Raw genomic sequence first — 7392 nt, forward strand, 5'->3', positions numbered from 1 at the left:
TTTTATTTAGTATCCTAGTATGGTTTGTGTTGGTAGCTTATTTAGTATCCTAAGACTATCACTAAGTGTTGTATTTTATGATTTATGATGAATGCATTTTTATGGTGACTATGAACATGATTTATCATTTGTTGCTTGTTTGTACACTGAGAGTTTATATCGGAGACAAATTCCTTGTGCATCAAGTTAAACTTGGTCAATAAAGAATTCACCTCTCTTCTACTCTACTCCCTTCTGAAAATCAAGGAGATCTTGACTTCATTACCCTTTTTCTCTGACAACTGAAATTCATAATTATTTATGTTTGACAATAGCCAATAAGATCAGTTACACACACACATTATGAAATTGGAGCCATCCTTCCATCAGTGTAAATTGTCTTCAAACAGGGGTTTGCTTTCTGTATAACTGCACACAATTTCATATCAGATATCCATGTTTATGGGTGGAGGAAAAGAGCTGATGGGAAAAAAAATGAGGTTGCTATTGTGCTCTGAGATTAGGAGCCATTGAATTCAGTGAGTTTACTTCTTAATAACTGCTTGAATTACAAGAGTATTCCACTGGGGATTTTTTTAAAACTCATATTGAAGATATTACATATCCCAACAATTTCGGTTGTTGTTTTTATTTAGCCCCAGCATTCAGAGTTTCAGGATTCTGCTTTCTGGGATTTTATAGAACTCACTTTGAAGGATTTAATGTTTCTCCCTTTCACTTTTTGCTGCTTTAGGTCTGTAGATTATCCCTCCCCCCTCTAGTAAAATGCTGAGTATATTAGAAATGTTAGATATTGATTGTAATTATCAAAGACGTGAGCAGGTGAGTTAAGTTTCTTCTCTCCTGGTAGGTGATAGGACCAATGCTATGCTTCAGTGATAATAATTACCTTCCAAATTCAGCAATAATAATAGTATCAACTTGTCTTTAAATCTGGGAACAAAACTTTAGGGTTACACAGACACGCATATGCAAACCCTTTCGGATAGACAACTGAGTTGGAAGACCCAAATAATTGTTCTCTTTCATACATTCTGTGTCTAGAGAGTAGACGAGCATTCATGTCGCCGGGAGTCTTTTATTCAGCTACCGAACATCACCGCGCAAGCGAGACCAAGAAAAATTCCCGAAATATCCAGGGAACCTCCCCCCATAGATTTCAGATTGTTTCTGGAATGTTCGTTTGTTCCGCAAAGATATTGCGGAGATACAAAGTTCTCGCTAGACGGTTGCATATTAATCATTTTGCACTCTCCGCGATCGGCTGGCAACAATTATTGCACCTGCTAGGACATTCTTGGAATTTAGAGAATATTAAATAAAATACGAGGGTTTCTACCTGCTCCCTTAGGTGAAAATTATCTGAGCCATAAGTCTCTTTAGTTACAGAGGCTTGGATCTAAAACGATTACAGAGATTCTTGACTAATTGTTTTCCCGAACGTGCGTTTTGTCTCTGGTTTGAAAGGGGAATTTCCCTACTATTAATTCCCTTTCTAGCTCCTAGGTGTTCTAAAATCGCTTTGCCTCTCCTCACCGTTCAAGTCACGAAGCAAAGGCTATAAAATGCGTCATCTGACATCCTTTTCATTTTCTTACACGGAAGAGATCCCTTAATTTCCAGCTGACCCTTCCTTTTTTCACACCCCACTTTCGATCATTCATCATCCGATATTACCCTACGTAATAGTAGGTAGCCAAATCAGTAGTCCTACCGTTTACTGCCTGCTGCACCTGAAGCAATAAATCTAAACGTGAAAATAAATGCAAACACTTAAGAGCCCAGGCGTTTTTGAATTTTTTTGTTTAATCGTTTGTAGCGTCCTAGCATTTATATTCATAAAGTTAGGAACGCATCACTGAACATTAGACGTAGCGGGGTGAAAAAGAAATCATGGCTGGGAAAATCACTTTTCATGTGACAGCTTTCGGGCTGCTTCAGCCCCGTTTAAGAAAAAAAGGACGGCAAACTGATCTTTCTCATCGGAAATATTCAGGCAACAAGGTGTTAAACACATTAATTGGGAGGCAAGCACCCCTGCATTCAGCCGAGCTTAAACGTCCTGAGAAATCTCTCCACATTTGCAAACATGCAAAGTTCAGATGCCTTTATAGTACATTTTCCATGTCCCTTTTTCTTTTTTCTTTTGCAAGGAGACGGAGGTTGCAGCGCCAAGCGAATGTCAGTTTTAAGCGTCCTTTTTTTCGCCGGCTTTTTCTCGCGGAGGTTCTCCAGGTTAGAAGGAGCGACATTCCTCGGCTTTCAAACGCGGCTGACAGCAGGCGCCTGCGCCCTGCGGCTTCCTCGCTGCCTTTGGAGCCAATTTCGAAGGCTGGGAGAGGACTTCTCCAAGGCAAGGGGGGCGGGGCTCGCTGTGGCCTCCAAATTGGTTCCCAGCCGGCCTGGGGCAGCGTTCAAACGAGGGGAACGGAGGCGGGGAGGCCTAATCAAAACCATAGCGCTTCACTGCGAAGTCTTCTACCTCAAAGTTAGCCCACCGTCTCTCCGTTAGGAGATCGGAGCTAAAAAAACAACACCTCTAAAGGTAAAGGGAGATCTCTCTCTCTCTCGCCTCCCTTCCACTTCTGTTATTTCAAAAGCGGCCTGGGGAATTCGCGTGTCCTCAGGAGTGGGGCACAAAATATGGCTGGAAATCGGAGGCATTCAAACAGTGCAGTCAGAGAGGCTTAATGAAGACCGGGCTGATACCCTGTAGAGAAAAGGGTGTTTTATGGTCTACCAACACCATTCTGAATAGTCCATGTGCTAGCACTTGATACCTTGTAAAACAATATTACAATCTCTCTCTCTGTCTCTCTCCCTCTCCCTCCCCCCCCCCCCTCTCTCTCTCTCTCTCACACACACACACACACACACACACACACACACACACACAGAGAGACAGACAGACAGACAGACAGACACTCAGCTATAAACTTGCACACTGAAACCCTAGCAGGAGAAACTTCCTGCATATTATGACATGGGCTTTAGTCAATAATAAAAAAACAACCAACAAGAAAATTGATCTTTCATAATCAGACATTGAAGCTCATCCATCCAAATTCATCCTTGATTTTTAATAGATTTACAAAGATGCCAAACCTAGACAAAATAGGGACAAAATGCTTCTAAGGTCCTGTGTTAAAGTTCTTAGCATTCATTCAGTTCAGGTAGAGATGACAGTATTTCTTCAAGTTATTAATCCCACAGTCTGGAGGGGCAGGAAAAAAAATCAGGAGCAAAAAATTCCTTGAGTTACAAATCATTTCATCAGATTGATGGCACGTTTTCTAACTACAGGTAGCCCTCAACTATAAACCATTATTTAGCAACTCCTAAAACAATTTATAATAGCACTGAAAAAAATTACTTACAATGGGTCCAGCACCCACACAGTCTAGTGATTAAAATTTGGGCTTTTGGCAACTGGCATGTATTCATGATAGCGTTCCTGAGGTCATTTAGTTGCCATTAGCAAAGTCAATGGGGGAAACTGGATTTATGTAGTGGAGTGATTTGCTTAACAACCATGGCAAAAATGATCATAAAATCAGGTGTGACTCATTTAACAACTGCTTTAGTTAGCAATGGAAATTCTGGTCCCAGCGGTAGTCTTAAATTGAGAACTACCGGTAACTACTGATGTATGTATGTATGTATGTATGTATGTATGTATGTATGTATGTATGTATGTATGTATATATTTGTCACCATAAATTGAAGCTGTGCTCCTACAGATCTAAGGACACTGGCTCTATTTACACTTTAGCAGATTCAGTTGTTATGCCTTATTAGCAATAGCCCTTAAGACTTATATACTGCTTCATAGTGCTTTACAGCCCTCTCTAAACAGTTTTACTGAGTCAGCCTGAGTCGATCTCCTGGCTGTTGGCTGAATTAGCCTGTAAATACTGCATTCTAACCACTGCACCACCACGGCTCACATTGTTGACTTTCCTTAGTTTTCAGTTTCTTTAAAACAATGAATCCTATCAGTATTAAGTGTATATTTATCCTACTGAATTCATTGGAAGAAAAGCCAGGTCAAGAGCTCAATTAACTCTCCCATTGAGTTCAGTGGGTATATACTACAATCCTGTTAATGAATTGTGTCCTTTTATGAAAGGAGCAACAAAGAGCTTTTCCTCAGAACCACTTCAGTGTAATTTCCTGCAGTCCATGAAACAGCATGAAAATATGCCAGCTCCTCCATCTGACCTCATTGATAAACACTGTTCTGCTCCAGCAGTTGTCCTCACAATTTTATTATGGGATAATTTAAGGATAGTGAATGGTGGATTCCTTCTTGTATCATTTGGTGGTAAAACAACAACAACAACAACAACAACAACAACAACAATCTGTTCCCTTAAGGAATAGAGGGAGAACTCATTAAATTTGCAGATGACACTAAGCTGGCTGGAATAGCCAATGCCCCAGAAGATAGGCTCAAAATCCAGGTGGCTCTTGATAGATTTTAACACTGGGCCCTATCTAACAAAATGAAATTCAGTGGAGAGAAAGACCTTGCCTAAGGTTCTACCCTTAGGCAAGAAAAAACAAATATACAGGTATAAATAAGGTGAAACTTGGTTCAAGCAGTAACTGTTTGTTAGAGAGATATTGGAGTCCTAGTGGACAATCACTCAAATATGAGCCAGCAATGTGTGGCAGCACCCCAAAATGCCAAAACAATCCTAAGCTGCATTAACAGTGGGATCACATGAAGTATTAATATGGTTTATAAAGTCTCAGTAAGATTACACTTGGACTATTGCACCAGCTTTGGTCATCACAATATAAAAATATGTTGAAACTGTTCCCTTAAGGAATAGAGGGAGAACTCATTAAATTTGCAGATGACACTAAGCTGGCTGGAAAGAGTGCATGGAAGAACAACAAAGAAGATTAGGGATTGGAGGCTAAAACATGAAGAACAGTTGCAGGAACTGGGCATGTCTAGTTTGATGAAAAGAAGAACTAGGGGTGACATGATAGCAGTATTCCAATATCTAAGAGGCTGCCACAAAGAAGAGGGAGTTAAACTATTTTCCAAGGCACCTGAGGGTGGAACAAGAAGCAATGAGTGGAAATTAATCAAGGAGAGAAGCAAGCTGGAACTAAGGAGAAATTTTATAACAGTGAGAACAACTAACCAGTGGCTTGCCTTTAGAAGTTGTGGGTGTTCCATCGCTGTATAGTTTTAAGAAGAAACTGGACAGCCACTTGACTGGAATCGTACAGGGTCTTCTGCTTCAGCAGGGGGTTGGATTAGAAGACCTCCAAGGTCCTTCCAACTCTGTTATTCTGAAGGAATCGAAGTTGGTCCAAATGTCAAACTCTGAACTGGAACTAATACTATGCATGGATATTTATGCACATGTGTTGATGATTTTGATGAGTGAAATAGTGAAACTTCTGCTTTACCAGGCAGAACCTCCCTCCTCACCATGATTCAGGCACAAATTGGCCTGGCAGAACATCTCTCATTTCACTAAGCAGAACCTCTTCCTAGACATTAAGTGCTGGAATGCCTGATCAGCGGGGCAGGGGTGGGTGGGATTTTGTGTAGTAAGGCAGTTGCTTGATCATTGGTGTTGGTGTTGCTTCCCAGGAGAGAAAAAGAGTAGAAGATTTTTGCTTTACCAGGAAGTGCCCACTCACCACATGGATAAGTCTAAGGAGTGCTGACATATGTTTGGTAGCCTTCCAAAAGATTACTGGACGCTTTTCAAAAAACATCCCTCCCCTTCTCCTGCCACGCATTTTAATAAGAGAAGGGGGAGAAAGCAGCTCCTTGGCTTCCAGTTTTCCCCTTTCACTATATTTGCCATCTCTCCAAGCCCTACTAGCCTAGCAGGATTGGCAGGTGAGGTGGAGAAAGATAGGTGTTTTTTTTTAACAGAGCTCAGTTTGAGACAATGGGACATTCTCACTTTCAAAAGTAGAATAGCTAAGGAAAACAGATCACAGGAACCAGAGCGTAGAGGTATGTCTACTTTAAGAAGATTTTGGATAGCCATTTGTCTATATAGAGTTTCCTGCCTAGGCAAGGGGTTGGACTAGAAGACCTCCAAGGTCCCTTCCAACTCTGCTATTGTATTGTATTGTATTGTATTGTATTGTTTGCAGTAGCCTCAGGTAGCAGGAGCAAGTAAACCCCAGATTTTAATTACTTCATCACCAGCATAATTGTGAATACTTCCGTCTTAAGAAGATGGAAAATATACTTATAAACTGAATCAGCTAAAGTGGAATGTATGCTGCTTTTGTAGTGAGCTGGGAATCAGATAAAGACAATATTTGGATGGTGCAGCCTACAAAAATGGCTAGTCAGTCATCATTGTGACACAGTAAGGAGGATATTGTGGGATGCAGTGGCTCAGTGGCTAAGACACTGAGCTTGTCGATCAGTAAGGTAGGTTGGCAGTTCGAATCCCTAGTGCCACAGAATGGAGAGAGCTTCCGCTACTTGCCCCAGATTTTGCCAACCTAGCAGTTCAAAAACATGTAAAAATGGAAGTACATAAATAGGGACCACCTTTGGTAGCGCTTTGGTGTATAGTCATGCCGGCCACATGACCATGGAGATGTCTTCGGATAACACTGGCTCTTCGGCTTTGAAACAGAAATAAGCCCCACCCCATAGGGTCGGGAATGACTAGCACAGATGTGTGAGGGGAACTGTTACCTTTTTACCTTTAAGGAGGATGTAAAGAAGAAGCCAGAGACATCTTCCATATGTTCTTGGATCTACAAGCCCTACAATCCCCTATCAGCATATCCAGTGGTTATGTGTACTGGGAAGTGGTGGGTTCTGGATCCCGTTGCAACTGGTATGGTGCAACGGGGCCTGGCATCCACCACATGAATGTGCCCAGCACGCACGCACATGTGCGCAGCACGTACATGCATCCTTACCTCCTGCGATGCTCTGCGATGCTCTAGCTGCTCGGCAGAGCATCGTGCAGGCACCATACACTCCCTGCATGTGCACAGAAGCGCCATAGAGCTCAAATATAGGTAAGGAGGGCGGGTGGGTGGGCCCTCCGGAGCACCATACCAGAATGGTACCCGGTGCTCCGGGCAGGCACTGGTATGCCGGTACTGGGGCTTACCGCCTGCAACCCACCACTGGCATTGGGAATTCTGGGAATTATTGTTCCAGGACGCTTGGTTGTACTAGTTTTGGAAAGTCTGCACTAACTCAATAAAATAATTGTCATAAGCCTTTGTGAATGAAATATTTCTTCATTAGAGAGAAAATGGACCAAGTGTAGCAACAGAAATGTTCTAGCCTGCAGCTCTCATCATTCCTCAGCTAGCTTGGCTGGTAGTCAGAATGGCTCAATTCCCCCACCCCACCCTTAGGAAAGGCTGTTCTGTGTT

The sequence above is a fragment of the Thamnophis sirtalis genome, unplaced genomic scaffold (assembly GCF_051295495.1).
Source record: "Thamnophis sirtalis isolate CommonGarterSnake01/CBP01778 unplaced genomic scaffold, rThaSir2_p1.2 scaffold_3, whole genome shotgun sequence".
NCBI lineage: Eukaryota > Metazoa > Chordata > Lepidosauria > Squamata > Natricidae > Thamnophis > Thamnophis sirtalis.